Source organism: Symphalangus syndactylus, chromosome 1 (genome assembly GCF_028878055.3).
Source record: "Symphalangus syndactylus isolate Jambi chromosome 1, NHGRI_mSymSyn1-v2.1_pri, whole genome shotgun sequence".
Classification (NCBI taxonomy): domain Eukaryota; kingdom Metazoa; phylum Chordata; class Mammalia; order Primates; family Hylobatidae; genus Symphalangus; species Symphalangus syndactylus.
This window is the reverse complement of record NC_072423.2, coordinates 149,664,854-149,687,147: the sequence shown is the minus strand read 5'-3', so window position 1 is coordinate 149,687,147 and position 22,294 is coordinate 149,664,854. Positions and strand designations below refer to the sequence as shown.

The following is a 22,294-nucleotide window of genomic DNA, read 5'->3' as shown; positions in this document are numbered from 1 at the left end:
TAGTACTGTCTTGATCCATGAGCAAGAGGGCTGCCTGGGCTGGGTTTTAGAGAACACTGCCCTGTGCTTTCTCCAGGCAAGACGGCCAGGGGTCAGGGGGTGCCCTCGCAGAGTCCACTCCCTCCCTTCCACCGGGGACCCAGGGCCCAGGGAGTTCCTGCTCAGATGGGCCACGTTTAGGCCTGTGTGGCCTTTTCCTGGTCTATGGGGTTTGGATGAAGGCTGGGCTCTCAGGCTGAGCTGCTCCCCTGTCCAAGCTCTGGGTGGGAAAAGTAAGAGGGGGGCCACAGGTGGGGCCCGAGGCCTCACTCCCACTTCCCTTCTATGTTCAAGGGTCCAAGGATGCAAATCAGAGCCTTACTTTTGAAGTTGTTATAAAGGTATATTTGTCAAGGCAGGAGGAAAGAATAAAACCTATTTTCCAGTTTATTAACTTGATTTATAACTTTCAAATATTTAGAGACATGGCATGTGGGCCTCCCTTTGTGCATTCGCGCTGGGCCTCTCAAATGTCAGGCTGGGACTGATTTGAGCCTTTCTTGCTGGTTTAAGGAGCAAATGACGCAGCACACCGCACATAGACATGAGCGATCACCTCCCGTGTCCTGCCCCTCTCCGTTGCGATGTCTTTGAGTTTGCGGAGTTTGCTGTTTTATCTTGCGAACACTTGTAAGAACATCTTCTAGAAGATGCTGTGGAATGTGTTTCCAGGCCCAGCACCAGCACATCCTTGGTGACACCTGGAAGGAGGCCTCCTGAACATGCACAGCATTTGTTTTTGTTTTGTTTTGTTTTTTGTTTTCTGGGTTTTTTTTTTTTTTTTTGAGACAAGGTCTCTCTCTGTTGCCCAGGCTGGAGTGCAGTGGCGTGATCTCGGCTCACTGCAACCTCCGTCTCCTGGGTTCTAGCGATTCTTGCATGCACAGCATTTGAAGTGCACCAGAAATGTCACCACTGGCAACAGAAGAGCAGTGACCCCAATGGGCGGGGGAGCGCCTTCTAGATGTGATTCTAAGCCGTCCTCTCACCCAGTGAGCCTGGCTGCTTTGAGTAATGGAAAGACCCTGAGTAGGAGCCAGGGGATCCAGGTTCCAGGGCGGGCTCTTTTACTAATTGGAACTTTGTCAAATCACTTCCTCTGGCTGGATGGCTTTCTTTTCACCAGAACAAGTGGTTCCAGCTCTGCCATCCTCTGACCCCTGATTCCATGACACTCTGCACCTACTGAATAGACTCTGTCCTGCTGGGCAGAGGCCGGAGGCCGGACCAGGGACTGTCAATTAGTGGGATCTGGCAGTTACTGTAAATCAAATCCAGCAAGAGAAAAGAAACAGGCTCATTTTGAGACTGGGATGAGAGCCAGCCTGGGACGCTCAGGAACAAGGCGACACCCGCATCCTGGGAAAGGGCCTGCTTGAACTCAGGGTGAGGTGGCCCTTGACCTGCAGGCAAGACCAGGACCTGCAGTAGAGCTCTGCCCCTTCTGGAAGCCAGGACAGGGAAGCCCAAGGTCTTCTCCAACTCAATAGCCCACGGCAACATCAGGGCTGCAGGAGCGAGGACATAGGGGCTCATTTCATCTCCACCGGCCAATCCCTGATGATACCTTGAGAAACCAAGGTGCAGAGGACAGACTGATGAACACTGGTGTCAGGGGAAGCTTGTTGCATACAGGGATGATCATTCTATCATCAGGAAGGCCGAGACATGAGGCAGGCTTTGGAGGCAGGAGTGAGACAAGGTGGTAAAAGAGAAGGATGGTATGTCATTCACCAGTGCTGGGAGGGATTTTTGGGGAAACCGGACTTTGGCTCTTAATATTCAACCCTTTTTCAAGAATTGTACCCCGAAGAGATACTGGGGACAAAGCCTCCCTTATATGTAACTTCTCTACTGAAATCAGCTCTAACCCACTGCCACGTAGATGTTCAAACAAAAGGAATGCACACCTTCTTTCCCATCCCCATCCTGGCGGCGGAGGTGGGGAGGAAGTGTACGTGGTGCAGGGTGAGGTTCTATCCCTGGGTCTACCCTTTGCTGTCAGGCTGCTTTGGGCAAATCCCTCCATCTCTTGAACCTCAGTTTCCTCCTCTACACATGGGCAGTACCAAGAGCTACCATGAAGGTCATTGTGAGGATTAGAATTAATGCCTAGAAAATGCCTGACAATCGTAGACAGGCAGTAGCTCACGGGGAACGGTGGTTTTTTTGTTAGTTAGTTTGTTTGTTTTTCATTTTCTTTTTCTTTTCTTTTCTTTTTTTTTTTTTTTTTTTTTGAGACAGAGTCTCGCTCTGTCACCCAGGCTGGAGTGCAGTGGCACAATCCCGGCTCACTGCCAATCTTTGCCGCCTGGATTCAAGCGATTCTCCTGCCTCAGCCTCCCGAGTAGCTGGGATTACAGGCGTCTGCCACCATACCCGGCTAATTTTTTGTATTTTTAGTAGAGACGGTGTTTCACCATGTTGGCCAGGCTGGTCTTGAACTCCTGACCACAGATGATCCGCCCGCTTTGGCCTCCCAAAGTGCTGGGATTACAGGCACGAGCCACCATGCCCGGCCAACAGTGTTTTTTATCACGTCTGCTGGCCAACTGCTCTTGGCTTGTGCACCACCTGGAAAGGGGTGTGGCTTTCACTCATTCTGGTACCAGGCACGGCATGAACAAACATTCAACAAGCAAACTGGCAGCATTCCTGGATATCTTAGCTGCCTTGTTTGTCTTCCCAGAGCATGAGGTAGCCCCATTTGCAATCTGACACCAGCAAAACAGGACGGCGCATGGAACAAACATGCCCCGTGGTTCAGCCACAGTTTTTGGGCACAGACTCCAGAGCACTTCCTGGCTCAGAAATGCAGCAATCCACTCCAACCTGGTCAGCTGCCATGCGATGGTTCACATCTTAGGATCGAGACTTGGTTTCTGCTTCACAGAGAGAACTAGAGGCAGAAAGGAAGAGAAAAATCAATACAGGCACCCAGAGACGGGCTTACCTAGGGTCCTGGAAGATGCGAGAAGCCATGGTGCAGAAGACAGACTGATGAACACACAGAGAAATCACTTCTGCAAGAACCCACTGATGTTTCATGGTCTGATCAAAATGTTACACAATCAGCCCTCCTGGAAAAATGGCTGTGTGGGATGATGCCATAGGCTTATGGGGAGGAGACAGGGAGGAGGAAGGAGAAAGGCAGAGGAAAAGGAGGGGGTAAGGAGGAGGATGAGGAGGCAGAGGGGGAGGGGGAGGAAGAAAAATCACAATAACATCAACAGCGAAGGCGACATGAAGGAGAGGGGAGGGGAGAGGGAGAAGGGAGGTGAAAGGAAGGGAAGAGAGAAAGGTTCAGAGTGGGTTGCACTCTGCCCGGCAGCCAGGTGTCGTGGAGTGAGGAGCCCGTGGGAGTCCCCTGCACACTGTCAGAATAAACAAATGAGCAGGAGTCTTCCCCTCTTACTGTCTCATAAAGGCCTTCATCCAGCAGACTGGTCAGTCCAGTAGTTGCAGGAAGGGCCAGGCCAGCCTGGGGCTAACAGTTCTGCAGCCCAGGCCCACCGCGGTGCCCCCACCTTAGGACAGGTTCCCCAGCTTTTCCTCTGGGCCCCGCTCCCTGGGACCCTCCAGCCTGGCCTCACTTTTCCCACTCAGTTTCGCTATCGGCCTCTCTGCACCCATGCTCACAGAGTTGAAGGACTTGGATTTTCTCTGAAGTTTTCCAAGGGGAAGAACGATCTGTTGCAATTGGAAATACCTTAGAGTGTCTCTATAAAAGCCTCTCAACCTCACCCCACCCCCGGCTGGGCCTTCTCACCCTGATGTTCAGCTGTGCAAGTCACTCAGGCTTGTAGGCTCTCAGAGTCTAAAAGAAATCAGATGAGGCCAAAAAGAAGTCAAGCAGAAGCCAAGATTAAAATACAGTCGAGAGCCAGCCTTTTACACATCACATTCCTTCTGAACCTCCTGCAAAAGCCTTCTTGCCATCAGAAGAGCCATTACATTTTAAAAACCCACCCCACACAAGCACACCCATACAAACATATCCAGTACCAGTTACATGATCTGACTCAATCAGGTCAGATGTGCCTATTTGCGGGTCCTAGAACACATAGATTCTCCAATCTTTTCCTAAATGTATTGATTCTAGCTCCTTTCCCCTGCTCTATGTCCCCTCTCCCGACTCAAATTGCTGCCCCTCACCTGTGTTTTCCTATCACCCGGGATACCTGCCACTGCCACACTCACCCCTGTGGCCGCAGACCTCTTGTTTATCCTCCCAGTAGACTACGAGTCCTATGAGCTCAGGGGTGGTTTCTTATTCATCTTTGAGTAAGGAATGTTCCCAGTGCCTAGTGCAGGGCTGGAATGCAGTGGGTACATAATCAGTGATGCTTCTACAAGTGAACAAATGGGTGAATGAATGAGCGTGCATTCTCAATAACCCTTCTGCTTAGTTTCCTCTGTTGAAGAAGGAATGGGTGGGAGATGAGCCAACCCGGGGAAGCCAGGAATGTTCCGGATGGGTAGTTGGTGCCGGGGTGGGCGGTGAGTTAGCCAAGCCATTTGTCCTCTCCAACCCTAGTAATGAAGCAGGCGGAGAGGAAGGAGAGGCCAGAGGAAGCAGTGCCCTTAGTTCACAGCTGATGTGATGTGTTCACCAGTACCCACCCCCGCCCCCTGGCTTCCCCCCGTCCCCAATCAATGACAGAAGGACAGGCATGGATCTCCCCGCTGTTTTGAATGGGCTTGTGTGATCTCACCCCTTTTCTAAGGCTTCTTTCACGGGAAATCGGCAAAAGGCAAATTTTGACAAACTTTAACGCGTCGTTTCTGTAGACAGAGAGGCTCAGATCCCTTCACGAGGTGCCCTCAGGCCACAGGGAAAGCTGGGCATGGACTCGCCATTCTCTCCAGCACCCGGTGCTGGTAGCAAATATGAGTTCCTGCCCAGGCTTGATGGCGGCGTTTATCCTCCCACAGCCTTCCGCCCTGAGCCAGGAGCCAGGCCTGTGCAAGTGTTTTCTGCTCATACACAGGACAACTTGGGAAAATTCTATGACTTGCCCCACCTCCCTCCAAAGCCTCTGGGAGCCCAGGTGTTTGCACCTGGGTTTCTGGAGATTCGTGTGAGCCGGGGTCGGGGAGGATAGAACCAAGGAAGGGAACACAGGGCCCCAGGGCCTTAAAACCATTGCTGGGGGGATCACTGCCTTGGCTTGAGCAAGAGGGTGGGAACTTAGGCAGCCTCAGGCTTAGAGCCCTGTGTAGACCTAGAGTGCTCTCCTGTGTGCCTTGTTTGGGAGACGGTGTTTTGGGCTGGAGTGGGGGTGCCAGGGCGGAGGCAGGGCCTGAGTCTGTGGGAAAGAAATCGGGGTAGTGGGAAGGGAGAGTGTGTCTGAGCAAAGCTGGGGCCACCCACCCCTGGGGAGGCCCCAAGGAGGGGAACCGAGGCCAAGGGTGACAGCAGCCTGGATCTGCAAAGTCAAAGAGGCCTCCACTCCCTGGACTTACCCTGGGCCTGGCCCTGCCCAGCCCAGCCTGTTTGCTCACCGCAGAGCCGGTCCCCAAGGCAGTCAGGTGAGGAAAGGCAGCTCCTCTGGGAGCTGAGGGAAGCTGAGAGGAGATAAGGGTCTGGGAGCTGAGGGTCTGCTTTTCCCACCAGGGAGGAGCAAGCGGCTGAAGTCCATGGCTGAGGAGAAGGGCAGGCCTTAGGCAGGAAGGGCCCGGGACAAGGCCCACCCACCCTCTCCTTCCTCTCAGCCCCTTCTCTGAAGGAGGCGTCCATCCTCCCCCATCCCCTTCTTTCTGGGGGAAGCACTCAAAGCCCCCTCCCGTTCCCTTTTCAGCTCCCACCCGAATTCCCATAGCCTTGTCCAGTTAGCCCTTGTTGGGGGTCTCTGGGAGCTTGTGCTCCGCACGCCACGCCCTCACCCCGTGGAGGCTGCACTCCATCCCACAGGGCTGTCTCCAGCTTGGGAATTCTTCATCCTTCTCTCTTCCACCTAATCCTACTACTCCTCGCACTTAGACATCTTATGAGGCTTCCTTACCTCAGGGAGACCCACTCTAGCTACCACAAAGGGAAGAAGCCCAGTTAGGGGAGGCCAAGCACTGGCTTCCTAGATAGATCCTTCTAGAATGTTTGCTTTTTAAAAGAGAGTGATCCTTTACCCCGAGCCATCTAACTGGGGAATTTCAGATCCCAGGACACAGTTAAGCCCTCTGCTTTCTCCAGAGTCCGCCACATGAAGCAGCGGCCGTGGCTGGCATGCACCAGTCACAGCCAGCACTCAGCACACGTATTTCTTTATCGTTTTTCAATCATATGTTTAGATTTTTTTTTTAAATAGAGCCTTTAGTTTTTGTTACGGTCCCATTTCTTTTTGGATGTGGGAAATTTGAAAAAAAGGAAAAATAAAAATTTCTCCCCAAAAGAAAATAGCAGTCATCTATATTCCCATGAACCGTAACGAACTGTTACTGACATTTCAGCATAATTTCCTCTATGTTTTTCATAGCCCATATTATTTCTAAAAGTATGCTAGATGTAAGTAAATTGATTCTTCTTCTAGAAAATTCTAACATTATAGGTAAGGCTAAACCCTTTTTAACCAACTCCCACCCCTCAATGCTGCTTCTGGCTCCTCCTCCCCATGATAATCTCTACTATGAGTTAAGGGTATAGTTCCCTAACCCATTGTTATGACTTCTACATGCAGGTGTATATAAAGCACATACAGTTTTATTTTGTTTATTTGTATTTTTCAATGGTTTTAAGATTATAGTTATATGCATTGCTCTGCAATTTGCTTTTTTTGTTTCTTACAATGGGCATTTTGATTTTTTTTGTTTGTCTTTTATGAGACAGAGTCTTGCTCTGTCACCCAGGCTAGAGTGTAGTGGGGCGATCTTGGCTCACTGCAACCTCCACCTCCTGGGTTGAAGTGATTCTCCTGCCTCAGCCTCCTGAGTAGCTGGGAGTACAGGCACCCACCACCATACACAGCTAATTTTTGTATTTTTAGTACAGACGGGGTTTCACTATGTTGGCCACGCTGATCTTTAACTCCTGACCTCATGTGATCTGCCCACCTCGGCCTCCCAAAGTGCTGGGATTATAGGCCTGAGCCACTGCACCCAGCCTGGCATTTGCTATCGATACACACAGATTTAAGCCACTTCAACAACCCACTCCCTTCCTGTTGGGCATTTCAGCTGTTCTCAGTCACTGCACTGAGACAGCATCCTGTTCACCCATGCTTCTCGAGCACAAGCTCCCAGAGGTGACATCCTGGGTGACTGGGCCAGCACATGTTCTGTTTTACTAGAATTTACTGACAGAATTCACTCTATATATCGATGTAACCATGTATATGCCAACCACTAGGGACCTGTTTACCTATGAACCAAGCCAACTCCTGATAGTGACTGACATTTTTGTGTGTGATGGGGGAGAACAGTATCTCACTGTTACTTTTCATTTCTCTTGTTACCACTGAGGTGAGCATGTAATTTTTTTTTTTTTTGTATGGGTACCCAAGTACTCCAGCGTCATGTAGTGAGCTGTTTGTTGAATCATTTATCCTTTCTCTGATGGTTGAAAATGTCAACATTTTAATACACTTTATTTCAATATATGCGCGGGTCATTCTATTCAATTCTATTGATCTAGCTGTATATTCCTGAGTTAATTGATACCACACTATTTTAATTATTATGGCTTTATAATGCATTGGTATTTGTAATTTTGCTCTTCCTTGCAGTCATTCTTTTTTTTTTTGTTTTTGTTTTAAGACGGAGTCTTGCTCTGTCACCCAGGCTGGAGTGCAGTGGCACGATCTCGGCTCACTACAAGCTCCACCTCCCGGGTTCATGCCATTCTCCTGCCTCAGCCTCCTGAGTAGCTGGGACCCTTGTAGTCATTCTATAAATGTATCATTTTCTTTTGATTGATGAGTAAATTGAGCCTCCAGAGTTAAAATGATTTGTCCAAGGCCTGTTTCACCAAGGACCCAAGGCCCAAAGGGGCTTCAAACGGGGTCCATGGATTCTCCTGCCCACTCTGTTTTCCCTGGGCCTTCCCGCCCCTTGGCACGTAGTGTGGGACAGGAAACAGCCCATGAGCCTCATTCTGGGCTTCTGTAAGGAGTGTTGGACTGTTGAAGGCCACAAGTGTGAGGGTTGTGATCAACTCAGTATACCACCGGAGGCTATATGAGTAAACAGCAAACTATTCTCATGAAAGCAGGATGTTGGCAAACTAACAAACTGCATCTGCAGCCCAGAAGGAATGCCAAGGGCAGTCACAACCCAGGCACAAGTGTTTCTTGTGATTAGGCAAATCTGAAGCCTGTTAGCAATAATGTGAACCTGTGATCAATCAAGCAGCTGACCAATCATTACCTCCTCCTCCCTGCTCTCTCTCCCCAGTAATACGAAGGGCTGTAGAAGCTCAGTGCTACTGCCTTTGCTCACTAGAAGCAGGGAGCTCTTTTCTTCTTCCCCTGGCCCCTTTCTTTAAAACAGTTTCTTTTGTTTTAAGTTTTCATTTCTGTGTTTGTCCTCCTTCATTCAGTCTCGTAATGACAGTCTCAATTAGTAACAGTAGTAACTGTCATAGTGATGGTCTCAAGTAGTAATTGTGACAGTCTGCCACACTGAGGGGTCATGTCCCACATTACATAGCATCCCCCCTAAGGGGACTCACCAGACATTCTGGAACTTTGGGTGAACTTTGTGTGATCTCAGCCTCAGGAGAACTGGGCTTCTTTGAACAGCTGGCTGTTTTTTCCCTCTTGGACATGGATCCATGAATGGTGGGGCTGTGCTCTTCCCCCTGGGTCCTAGACAAGGAGTGTTGGGGTGTTGAAAGCTGAAGGTGTGAGGGTCGTGATCAACTCAGTATACCACTGGAGGCTATATGAGTAAACAGCAAACTGTTTACCCACTGCCCCATCACGTGGAGAGGCACTCATGGCAGGCTTCACGCCTGCAGTTCCCACTCCCAGCTCCATCTTACTCCTCTGCTCTTACCTTCCCCTTTGACTCATTCCACCCCTCCCCTCACCAGCTTCTTTAAAAATGTTTATTTGGTGTATTATAGTTGTGCAGTGTTTTTTTAGAACAAAGTAGTAAGGCACTCTGTGAATGAAAAGTTAAAGTGAAGCATTTCAGGTAGTGTGGGGGCTATTTGGGGCCTGACCCCAGTGAGTTAGGAGATTCCAAGGTCTTCTGGGGGCCTCCAGGCTTCCCTGTCCCATCCAGAACCTCTTTCACCTCCCCAGAGAGAACCCCCCCACCCATGCCAATGTCTGCAGCCACCACGCCTCCCCAGCCCACCCCAGCTCCAGCCACACCCTCCTGCTCCTGGGGTTTGGTTTGTGTCCATTGAGTGATGCTGGCTTAGCCTCGGCTTCTGCTGCTGCCCTGGGCGAGGCCAGGACTCTCCTAGGCATTCAGGCCTGAAAGATCTTCCCTTGACTCAGCCATGACTCACCATGGGTGGGCCCTACCAGGGCGGGGTAGCCCCTTGAGGGGTCTTGGGATGGCCTGGAGTTTCTGAGCTATAAATGTTGCCATTTAAATTATTGAAATGACTGAGAAAGTTTGATATGTGGCAGCTCAGCCTTCAGGGGTTGAAGTTCCCAGAACATCTGCTTTCGACTCAAACCAATCATTAGTGGGATTGTGGCATGGAAGTCTGGGAAACGTTCCCTAAAAGGCCAAGTGTTGGAGAGAAAAGAGGACTGGACTGCGGGTTGGGAGACCTAGCATCTGGTCTGGGTGTCACTCCTCACTGGACTGCTACCCTGAGCAAATCTCTTTCCTTCTCTTGACCCTGTAAAATGGGGAGAATAAGACCAGCGTGTGAGGATCCCTTTAATCACTGAGTAATTATGACCAAGCACCTTTAATGAGCTAAGGAGTGTTCGAGGTGGCTGAGGGTACAGTGGCGGAAAAGAACGGCAAGGCAGTAGCAGTCAAATCCACCAATGCACCAGGCACATTTAGGTATTGATAAATACCATTAAGAAAACAAAATAGGGTGACTCAGGGGAGAGTACTGGGGGCAGGGGAGCTAAAGGTGATCAGAGAAGGCAATTGTCCAGGTAAATGATGCCTCGTCCCAGCTGATAGCAACAGAGATGGGGAAAAGTGGGCAGACTGCAGATAACAGTGAGGTAGAGCCCTTAGGATTTGCAGACTGGGAGAATAGAGTCACGAGGATGATGACCACCAGGGTTTCAGGGTTGAGCAACATAGTCAATGATGCTGCTGAGTCATTGAGCTGGGGAAGAAGTAGGTCTAAGAGGAAAAATCGAGAGCTTGGTCTTGGACATGTTAGGTCTGAAGCCCTAAGTTGACATCAAAGTGGCACCAAGTGACACCAAGTGAAGATGTGATGCTGACAGGCAGGCACATGACTGGGGAGCGTGGTGCAGAGCTACAGCCAACACAGGGACTCACAGGTGGTAAGGGGCTGCCGGAGGCATGGCTGCAGGGCTCTAGAACTCTTTACTGTCTCCTCCCTGCTCTGTTCCCTTTCAAATACACTTACACTCTTCTCTGCCCCCAGTGCCTCCAGCCTGAGCCTCTGCTGGCCCTTAACTTCCCCTGCAGGTGGCTCTGGGGCCATTCCCAGCTCTCTGCACAAAATCCACACAGAAGTCCTGGGCCCAGGGGCCAGCTCCAGTTAGCTGACAAATAGGAAAGCAGCCAGTGGACTTTCTCCAAGGGCTCAGCCACACTGGGCATCTTACTTTCTGATAGGGCATTTCTGCCTTTCTTTTTTTTCTTTGAGGGGATGCTGTTATGTAGGAGCAAGAGAACAATGTCCCAATCCACAGGCACTGTTCACAGAGTTCCTGGGATATTTTTAGAGTGGGGCCCAGCTTTGAGTAGTTGACAAATCTCTGGAGGCCTCCGAATAGCTCGATGTGGGAGCTCCTCCAGCAGGGAGGGCTCCTTTCCCTGAGGGAGCTTTGGAAGACAACAGAGGGTGCCAGCTCCTGGGATGGGTGCCCCCAAGATTCCACATGGCAGCTCTCACACTTATATCAGGGCCTGAAAATGAGAGGTTTGGGTTCTGGTGATACAGCCATGGTTGGTGAACTCTGGTATAAAGAAACATCTTAGCAATCCCCAGACACGCAGAGACAAACTCCATTGTCCCCAAGTGACAAAGTGACAATGGGGTCCAAACAATCAGGACCCCTAGTGAGCACCTGCGCCTTGCTCAATATTAGATCAGCTCATTGTTCATGCACCCGGTCACTGTCTGGTGATGACTGCTATCTCTAACTGCAAATTGACAGGGCAGGAGGTCAGTAGGGAAGCGCTCCAGATTGTTGGCTGAGTTGGGATCTGTATTAGTCCTTTCTTGAGCTACTATAAAGAAATACCTCAGACCAGGTAACTTCTAAAGAAAAGAGGTTTCACTGGCTCAAGATTCCACAGGCTGTACAGGAAGCCTGGCTGGGGAAGCCTCAGAAAACTCACAATCATGGCAGAGGGCAAAAGGGGAAGTAGGCACGTCTTACATGGTGGGGGGAGCAGGAGGAAGAGACGGCGGGGAGGGTGCTACATGCTTTTAAACTAGATCTCAGGATAACCCACTTACTATCATGAGGGGATATCTGCCCCAAGGATCCAATCACCTCCCACCAGGCCCCACCTCCAACAATGGGGATGACAATTAGATGTGAGACGTGGGTGGCGACACAGAACCGAATCCTATCAGGATCTTTACCTCAGGACAGGGCCTGGGATGTCTGCAGCTGAGTAAGCGAGCTACGACCTGTCCAAGGCCCTGGGAGGACGCAGGACTTTGATGGGTCCTCATAGCCCAGCCCCATCTCAGTGCTGCCAAATGAGGCCAGTGGCTTCCACTAGAAAGCAGAGTAAAAGACGTCAGCATCAATCTGTGGAGGGCACGATCAAATAGGATGGATCTGCTGCCTCCTTCTCCCAGTGCTGTTATCCTGAACCACCGAGCATCTGTCCATGACTACACACAGGACTTCTCCGTGTCATCGGGAAAACACCCACCAGCAGCCAGAGCTTACTGACCTCCATTGAGGGCTTGGGCCGTGAGGTGGGGCTCTCCAGCTTGCCGTCCTGGCTCAGCCTTTTACTAATCTTGTGATTTTGGACAAGTCACTTAACGTCTCAGAGAACAGTAAAAGAAACTATAGTATCTCACAGAGTTGTCTGAGAACTAGAGGAGATAATACCTGAAAAGAAATTAAAACAGGAGGTAGTCATAGTAAGAGTGCAATCAGTGTTAGCTGTTATGACTATTCTCTGCATGGCAATTCCCCAAATGGCTGTAGGGGGCCATGCTGGGGCCACAAAACCACTCCATGGAGCAATGCCTGTCGTCAGAGAAGTGGGGCATTATAATCAGCAGGCGCCAGGTTATTACTCTCCCCTGTGACCAGGGAGCATTGTTCTTACCAGAGGAAGGGGGACGGGGAATTTTGAAAGGTAGATAAAAACACCAATCAAACAAAACACTGAGGCAAAATTAAAAACAGCAGCATCCACAATCTTCTACAGATTGCCCCAAACTATTTTGTCTATGGTCTCAGAGAGTAGGCAGTGAGCTTAAAGTACTCAGCCTACGGCTGTCCGTGGAACTCTGTATCAGTCTGCTCAGGGTGCCATAACAAAATGCCACAAGACTGGGTGGCTTAAACAAAAGAAGGTTATTGTCTCACAGTTCTAGAGGCTGGAAGTCCAAGATTAAAGTGCCTGTTGGTTTGGTTCCTTCTGAGGCCTCTCTCCTTGACTTGCAGACAGCTGTCTTTCCCCTTGTGTTCTCACACTGTCTCTCCTCTGTGCACACACATCCCGGGTTTCTCTGTGTGCTTCCTTGTCTTATAAGGACACCAGTCAGGTTGGACACAGGCCCTCCTGAAATAACTCATTTTAATGTAATCACCCCTTTAGGGCTCTATCCCGAAGTATAGTCATTCTGAGGTGCTAGGGTCAGACCTTCAACATATGAATTTTAGGGAAATACAATGCCCTTCATAACAAACTCTATCCACAGAATTTCGAGATGTGCAGAATACAGACTTTAGGAGTACTTTAGATATAATTGAGTTTCTAGCCTGGGCAACATGATGAGATCCTCTCTCTATGAAAAGTTTTTTGAAAGAAGCCAGGCAAAGTGACATGCAGCTGTAGCCCCAGCTACTTGGGAGGCTGAGGTGACAGGGTCACTTGAGCCTGAGAGGTCGAGGCTGTGATGAGCCATGATCATATCACTGCACTCCAGCCTGGGCAACAGAGTGAGAATGAAAGAGAGAAGGAAGGAAGGAAGGGAGGGAGGGAGGGAGGGAGGGAGGGAGGGAGGAAGGGAGGGAGGAAGAGAGAGGGAGAGGGAGGGAGGGAAGGAAGGAAGGGAGAGAGGGAAGGAGGGGGGAAGGGAAGGAAGGGAGAAAGAAAGAGGGAGAGGGAGGGAGGGAAGAAAGGAAGGAAGGGAGAGAGGGAAGGAGAGAGGGAGGGAAGGAAGCAAGAAAGAGAGAGAGAGGGAGACGGAGGGAAGGAAGGAAGGGAGAAAGAAAGAGACAGGGAGAGAGAGGAAGGAAGGGGAGGGGAGGGGAGGGGAGGGAAGGGAAGGGAAGGGAAGGGAAGGGAAGGGAAGGGAAGGGAAGGGAAGGGAAGGGAAGGGAAATCACTGAGTCCCTCTGTGTCCCTCCTTTACCTCAGTTCAGAATAAAGGAGGCTTGGTTCCCTCCTGACTGTCATTCATTTCATGTGTTCAGTCACCATGGCTACAGTGATGACGGTAAATGTCTTGTATGTTAGAAACTATTCTAAATGCTTTGTATACTTCAGCTTGTTGAATCCTCACAAAGAGATAGGCATTATTACTATCCCCATTTTAAGGCAAGGAAACTAGCCACAGCTAGGTTGGGCAACTTTTCCAATTCTTGGAGCTGTTGAATGTCTGTGGCAGGGTTCGAGTCCAGGGAGTCTTGCTCTAGACTCCAAGGTGTTAATCATTAAGCTTTTTCAGAGACACATGAGAACTTAAATGTAAAGACCCGTACTATTCAGGCATCTTGCCTTTAATTTAAAAGAAAAGGCAATGAACATTTTCTGACCGCTTTTTGAGGGCCAGCCACTTTACAGCCTGCTCTCACAAGAACTCTAAGAACTCTTGTAATATCACTTTTGGAGATGGGAAAACTGAGGCTCAGTGGTGAATTGACACAGCTGGAATTTCACAGCTGGTAAGTTTATGAAACTAAAATTTCAACTTTGAGATGCGTGATGGTAAAGTGCTCATCCTGCTGGACTCAGTTGCCTCCGAGGCTGAAAAAAGTTCCTTCTGAACACTCCACACCAGTGGCTTTTGGGGGTTTATTTTTGTTTTTTGGTCTGTGAGGCTTGATGCCTGAGTGGTAGTGAAAATCGACTTAGTTGGTCAAAACCCACTTTAGAAAATGAAATAGAGATGAAGCGCTATCAGCAAAAAGGCAGACTAGGCAGTCCCACCCCTGTTCACCCATAAAAACGATGATTTAACAACTACCCATGTATGAAAATGGCTCTGAGAGAACTCCAAAGTATAATTAGAAAGCTGCAACACCCCAGTGGATTGCAATAACAGAGGACAGCCACGTAGAAAACTGCTGGAAGCTTTTCATTTGCATCACCCAAATCCCATGATGGCACAGCTCGGATGCCAGGAGGTACACCCTTGGTCACAACTTCCTCCAGTGGGGAAGAAAAAGGATAGCAGGAGGACCCTGGAAGCCTTTACAACCGAGGACACCAATAGCCCTTACTGCTTGCTGCAACAGGCACCCGCAGCCTTTGCCACTGAGTACCACACAGTCTTCGCCAATGCTCAACCTAGCTGACAGAGCTGCCCAAAGTCCATAGCACTGTGCCCCTCCAGAGCCAGAGCCATCACTGCTCCTTTCCTGGGACCTGAGTCACCACTATGCCTCCCCCAGGACTGGAGTCACCACCATGTGCATTCTTGCACCCTATCCCACTGTATGTGTACCCACCAATCAGACCCATCACTGATGGCGGCCATGTGCCCACTGGCCAGACCTAGCATCACCATGTGCACCCAGAAATGGCACCTCTGCATGCCTTAGAATCAGCATCCCTGGACCTTGTGCCAAACCCAGCACTGCTCACACCCTTTCCAACCAGTGCCCTTGTGCCCGCCCATAGGTAAAGGCCTTTTCCTACCAAAGCCTGTTTGTAAAGTCTGGAAGAGGTGGCTACTCCTTCATGTGAAAGCACCAAGGCAAGGCTAAAAGGTACACAAAAAAATCAAGGAAACATGACAGCAACAAATTAACACAATAAATGTCTGGTAAATAACCCCCTCAAAATTGAGATCTGTGAATTTCCTGACAAAGAATTCAAAATATCATTTTAAAGAAGCTCAGTGAGTTACAAGAAAACAGAATTCCTGAACTCAGGAAAAGAGTACATGAACAAAAGGAGATGTTCAGGAGATAGAAATAATAAAAAAAAAAAAAAAAAAAGAAGAACCAAGCAGAAATTCTGGAGATGCAGGACACAATCAATGAAATGAAAAACGCAGTAGAGAGCTTCAACAGCAGACGTGCGCAGAAAAATCAGTTAACTCGAAGACAAGTAATTTGAAATTACAATCAGAGGTGTGAAAAATAATTTAAAAAAATAAAGAAATCCTATGAGATTTATGATATAGCATCAAGTGAACCAAATACACATTCTAAGTTCCAGAAGATGAGAGAGAGAAGCAAAAACTTACCCTCGCTTCTAATTCCTGAAATTTCTGGAGATTCTGTGATGAAAATAGAATCTTCTCTTTTCTTTGCTGATAGCTAGATTTATCAAGCCCATCTTTGGTTTCACTGATTATCTCTTTTTTTATTTGTCTTCTATTTCATTGATTTCTGTCTAATTTATTAACTTCCTTTTACTTACATTGTGTTTCACTTGTTCTTCTTTTTCAGTGATTGTAGACCAACCTTGTATTTTTTCTAATATTGATATTTATAGCTATAAATTTCTCTCTAATTTTTTAGATGCTGCCATAAAATTTTATGTGCTACACTTTCACTTTGATTCAGGTCAATATATTTCTTAATTTTTCATTTAATTTCTTCTTTGGAGTTATTTAGAAGTGTGTTGTTTAATTTACACCAAACAAATTTACACCAAATAAATTTAACAAAATTATTTCTGTTATGATTTCTGATTTAATTCCATTATGGTTGGACAATATACTTTGTATAATTTTATTCCTTTTATAGTCATTGAGACTTTCTTTAAGACCCTATGGCTTATGTAGGTTCTATCCTGGTGATGTTTTATGTAAGCTTGAAAATAATGGATATTCTGGGTGGATTGCTTATATATGTCAGTTTAATCAAGTTGTTTGATAATGTTCTTCAGTTCTTTTTTATCCTTTCTGACTTTCTCTCCACTTGTTCTATCAATTACTGAAACAAAAGTATCAAAATCTTCAACTATAATTGGTATATTTTGTATTGAACTTTTTAATTCAGTCAGATTTTGCCTCACATGTTTTAGGGCTTTTTAAAAAGGTACACGAACATAATTTTGACAGCTCTGGCTATTGCTTGCTCTTTTCTTATTATGAAGTCACCCTTTTTTCCCAGTAATATGTGTTATCTTATAGTCTATTTTGCCTGATATTAATATAGGCACCCCAGTTGTAATCTATTTATTGTTTACATGGTATGTAGTTTCTTTTGATCTTTTTACTTTTAATCTGTTTGTGTCTTTGAATTTAAAGGTTTTTTTGTAGCCAGCATACAACTGGGTCTTGCTTTCTTTTCAGTCAAACAGTCTTTTCATTTTGATTGGAGTGTTTAACTCTTTTAAATTTAATACAGTTTTTTATGTTTGGGTTTAGATTTAGAATTTTGTTATTTTTTCTACTTGTCATGTCTTTTTATTCCTCTGTTATTCTTTAATTGACTACTTTTATTATTTTTAATTTCTTTTTGAGACAGGGTCTCACTCTGTCACTCAGGCTGGAGTGCAGCGGCGCAATCATGACTCACTGCAACCTCTACCTCCCAGGCTCAAATGATCTTTCCATCTCAGACACCTGAGTAGCTAGGACCACAGCTACTCATGCCACCATGCCCGACTAATTTGTGTATTTTTTGTAGAGACAGGGTTTTGCCATGTTGCCCAGGCTGGTCTTGCACTCCTGGCTCAAGCAATCCTCCCAGATTAGCCTCCCAAAGGGCTGGGATTACATGCGTAAGCCACCGTGCTTGGCCAACTACTTTTATATTAAAATATTTTTAGTATACCCTTTAAATTCTCCTGTTTACTTTTTAACTCTGTTTCTTTAAATCTTTTTTCCTTAGTAGTTGCTGCAGGGATTACAATATGCAACTTCAATTTATCATAATCTACTTTAAATTCATACCGATGTACTTTTTTCGGTGAAAAATAGAAACTGCACAATTATAGCTTCATTTCTTACCCTCCCTCCTCTGTGCTGCTATTGTCATGTATATTGTATTTATACATATAATGTCATACTGTGTTATAAACCCATAGTATGGCATTATAATTTCTGATTTAAATAATTGTGTGTGTGTTTTAAAGTTAAGAGAAGAAAAAGTAATGTATACATATACATTCTATATTTTTATTATTATGTATTTTCACTTTACCTACATGCTTACCATTCCCAGGGCTCTTCTTTTCTTTCTGTGAACTGGGTTACTATCTGATATTATTTTCTTTCATTTTAAAGGACTGCCTTTAATTTTTCTTGAAGTGTAACTCCAACAGAACTAAATTCCCTGTTTTGTTTATCTGGAAAAATATTTATTTCACCTCAATTTTTGAAGAGTAGTTTTATCAGATAGTAAATTTGTAGGTGAAAGTCCTTGTTATTGTTTTTATTGTTCTTTCAGCACTTTAAACCTGTCATTCCACCACCTTCCAGTCACCATTATTTCTGATGAGAAATCAACCATCGATCATGTTGTCTTTAATGTGATGGATCTCTGTTGCTCTTTCTTTCTCTTAGTGCTTGCAATGTTATCTCCTTTATTTGGCTTATGGCATTTTGACTACAGTGTCTAGGTGTGATTCCCTTTAAGTTTTTTTTTTGTTCTGTTTTTGTTTTTGTTTTTTACCTTGGGTTTATTCAGTTTCTCAAATCTGTAAGTTAATGGTATTTACTCACGTGGAGACTTTTCAACTTTTTTTAAAAATAATTGTTCTGTGCCTCTTTCTCTTTCCCCTCCTTTTGAGACTCCTATTACATTTGTGTTTGAACACCTTATATTGTGTGGCAGGTCTCTAAGGCTCTGTTTATTTTTCTTAACTTTTTGTTCTCTGTTCTTTGGATTGCATAACTTCTGCTCTATCTTCAAATGTACAGCTTCATTCTTCTGCCATCTCAGATGTGCTCTTCAACCCAAGTAGTGAATTTTTGTAATTTTCAGCTGTAGAAATCCCATGTGATTCTTTTTCTATAATTTCCATCTATCTATTGAAAGTATCTGTTTGTTCACTGTTAACAAAATTTTCTTTAATTCTTTGAACATTTTTCCTTAATTCCTTGAGCATAGCTATAACAACTGCTTTGAAGTTGTGTCTTAATCTACTGCCTGTTTTGGTTTTTCTGGTCACACTTTCCTGTTTCATTGCATGTCTAGTAATTTCTGGTTGAAAACTAGACATTGCAGTGATTCTAGATTCCATTCACTTTCCTAAAAGTTGTTGGTTTTCTGTTTTAGTAACTTCTCTGACCTTAAATTTCAGAATTAATCTCCTCCATGGTGTGTGGCCACTAATACTACAGTGCAGTTTTTATTATAATATTTTTCTTTGTTTTTCAGTCTGGCTCCCTAAAGGTGTCCTCTATTCCTGTATTGTATGATGATGAGACAATTATTTGGACAGAAGTTATACTCAGATACCTTGAACAACTAAGCCTCCCACCCTCTGCTGCCAGAGCCGTGTGTGAGTGGAGAAACACATTCACATGTACAAGTCCTCACACAAGGTGGGAGGGTGAGACGGGGGTGAGGGTTGAAAAAGTACCTATTGGAACAACACGATAAAACCCTGTCTCTACAGAAAATACAAAACACTAACTGGGTGTGGTAGCACGTGCCTGTGGTCCCAGCTACTTGGAGGCTGACATGAGAGGATCACTTGAGCCCAGGAGGTCAAGGCTGTAATGAGCTGTGACCACATTATGGCACTCCAGCTTGGGGGACAGAGTGAGACCCTGCCTCAAAGAAGGAAAAAAAAACTACCTATTGGGTACAATGTTTACCATTTAGGTGATGGGCACACTGAAAACCCAGACTTCGCCACTATGCAATATATGCATGTAAGAAATGTGCACTTGTAACCCCTAAATACATAAAAACAAATAAATTTTAAACTAAACGAAAAAATTTTTGCACATCGTCAGGTCTCCCTTGGCTCTCACTTTTTGCTGCCCTTTTTTTGGGTTTCTTCCCTAGTCAGAGATGTGCAGGGAGTTTATTGTCTCAGCCCTCTCATGGCTTGTTTACTTCCAAGTTCTCTTCATCACAATTTTGGCTGATCTCCTGTCTACCATGAACAGAAGCTATAATCTCAAGCCAGTAAAGCTGCAGATTTTTATTTTCTCCCTAGAACTGATTCCATGAACTTTAACCCATAAAACTGCAGATTCTCATCTCCCCCATCCCAGACCAAATCTACCAACTTCTGCTTGTATAGCTACTAGTTTTCTTTTTATCTATTTATTTATTCATTTATTTATTTATGTTTGAGGTGGAGTCTCACTCTGTCACCCAGGCTGGATTGCGGTGGTGTGATCTCAGCTCATTGCAACCTCCGCCTCCTGGGTTCAAGCGATTCCTGTGCCTCAGCCTCCCGAGTAGCTAGGACTACATGTGCCCACCACCACACACAAATAATTTTTGTATTTTTAGTAGAGATGGGGTTTCGCCATGTTGTCCAGGCTGGTCTTGAACTCCTGACCTCAAGTGATCTGCCCCCCTCAGCCTCCCAAAGCGTTGTGATTGCAGGCGTAAGCCACAGCCCCCCACCTAGCTACTGGTTTTCAATGACAGCCCTCAAACCAAGCCCATCATTCCCATTAGGTAACCTGTCCTTTTCTTCACTCAGGCCAGGGGCCCGGGAGCTTCAGGCAAGATGTCCACAGACTCATGGCCATTCTGATGGAGGAACAGCTTTTTAAGATTAAACACTTATCAGGTCATTGTCTGCTTTTGGTCATTTTCTAGTACCCAGAATTTGTTTTTGACAATTTTGTCTAGTTTTATACTTGTTTTCTTCAAAAAGAAATTGGCCAACTTCTTAGACCCTTCTGAGGTGAATCTTGGACTGGATTGATTTCATGTTCCTTCCACTTAAATACTTTATTGCCTACAGCTTTTGATTTTGATCAGAGATGTACTGATATTAGGAGGCTAGCGAAGGCACATGGAAGGAGAGCTGAATTTTGCATAAGTCACCTCAAACGTACAAAAATAAATGGGAGAACCAGTGATGCTGAACGCTGAACTGGGCGTTTCAGAGCTGGGGTCTAGTCGCAGTCCAGCCTTGAGAAAACCTCTTTGAGGTTTTCTAACAAAAGACTCCCCAAGCCTCCCCTAACAAGTGTCACTGTTCCCATCTTCTCCCCGGGGTCCTTTCCCCACCTCTCTTCCGCCTTTCTCATGGGCCCGTGACTGTGAGGGTGAAAATAGCTGAAATTAACTTTCACTTCTGCTCAGACATCTGGAACCCATGAGCAAAGTCATTTCCTTGTTTTCTTTCTGAGTGGCTGCTGGAATCGTGTGTGTATGTGTGTGTATGTGTGTGTGTGTGTGTGCGCGTGTGTGTCTGGTATTGCTATTTTCCAACCTCTGTCTGTTGGGGTGGACAGAAAGGTGATGTTTTATCACAGATCACATAAGGGCCAGCACACGTCCCTGCAAACTCTCACATCCCCTCCCACTCTAACCTTGGGTAGACAGAACACGTATTTTCTTTGTAGGAAGCTGGATTTCCTGCTCTCCACTACATTCTCTTTACCCTCAAGTCCAAGTATATAGAAGTTGTCCAAAAGTCATCTATTTAGGCCCTATTGACAAAATGTTAGAGGCAGTTCAGGCAACATCATAACATCCTGGTTCAGTAAAAGACTCAGCCCAGGGATCTGTCTCTGAGAGTCTGTAGGAGTCTTAGTCACGAATTACGTTCAAAGCCTTCTCCTTGGCAGCTTTCCCCAGTGACCCAATAGAATTATTGCCCTCGCCTCTGGTCTAGCACTGTGCCCCATTGACGCCTCTGTGGCTACATCTACTATGCTCCACTGCTGTGATGTGCTTATCAGGCCCTTTCCCCAAGCTCCTTAGGCTGAGACCCTCAGAGGAGGATGGAGCATAGCTACATTGGTATCCCCAGCCTTCAGCAGGTGCTTACCACAGAGCAGGTGTTCAGAAAAACAGTGCTGCATTCATTGAATTGAAATAGGAAGACTAAGTTATCTCATCTCAAATCAGTCACTTTTTAAATCAGAAGCTCGCAGAGTTTGGAACTCATGTTTCATGTTTGGGTCCACGTAGTAGGTATCAGGAGGTGAATGTAAGAGTAAATTAACAGGAGCTGCCACGGACTGAGCAGGCCCAGGGTTCTGGACATTGTTGTGAGCCCTTTGCTATCACGTGGAGAAGATCAGCTTTGGGACTTAAAGCAATTAGCCACATTCACATCGGCTTCCAGGTATTTGGAGTTTATTATGTGCTAAATACTGTAATAGATACTTTTTATGCATGAATCCATTTATTGTCACAAAACCCCTTGGGGAAGTGAAACAGATTATTTCCATAGTGTCTTAAAACCCCAGAACTGTGCGTTGCTGCCTCTATTGACATGAACAGCTGTCAAACCTGCAACTCATAGCTCAGTAATGTCTCAGTCCAATCCAAGGAAATGAATTCCTTGAGGAAACTGACATTCTGGACTGTGGAGTAGAAGCTGCCCTGTCTGCCTCCCACGCCCACTCTCAAGGATCCAAGACTGTGAAGGGAGAAGAGAGAGCCCACCGAGTGGCTTCCTCTTATAAGCCAATATCAAGACACCAGTGGAAATGAACCAGCTGACCAGCGGCTCACTGGGTCTGGCTGGACCAGCAAGACTCTGAGGTCATCACAGAAGCCTTCTTGGTCCCACTGATCCCTTGACTGCTGTGTACAGCATGCCACCCACCACTCCAGACACCACTCATCACTCTAGATGTTGGGATCCTTCTCCCGTTACCTCCATTATTCTT

General features: G+C 46.4%; 1 long non-coding RNA gene across 2 annotated transcripts in view; it reads right to left on the bottom strand.

The window, feature by feature from the left end:
* Window positions 1–407: 407 nt before the first annotated feature.
* Window positions 408–22,294, bottom strand: part of LOC134731910 (uncharacterized) — a 39,856-nt gene continuing 17,969 nt past the window's right edge. The window contains exons 2-4 of one of the 2 annotated variants that reach the window (XR_010114627.1): window positions 8,702–8,837; window positions 3,809–3,856; window positions 408–2,938 (exon numbers count right to left, since the gene is read on the bottom strand). This is a non-coding gene — a long non-coding RNA (uncharacterized lncRNA). Of the gene's footprint in view, window positions 2,939–3,808; window positions 3,857–4,245; window positions 4,355–8,701; window positions 8,838–22,294 lie in introns of those variants that run through there. The other variant, XR_010114628.1, reaches the window with a different exon arrangement.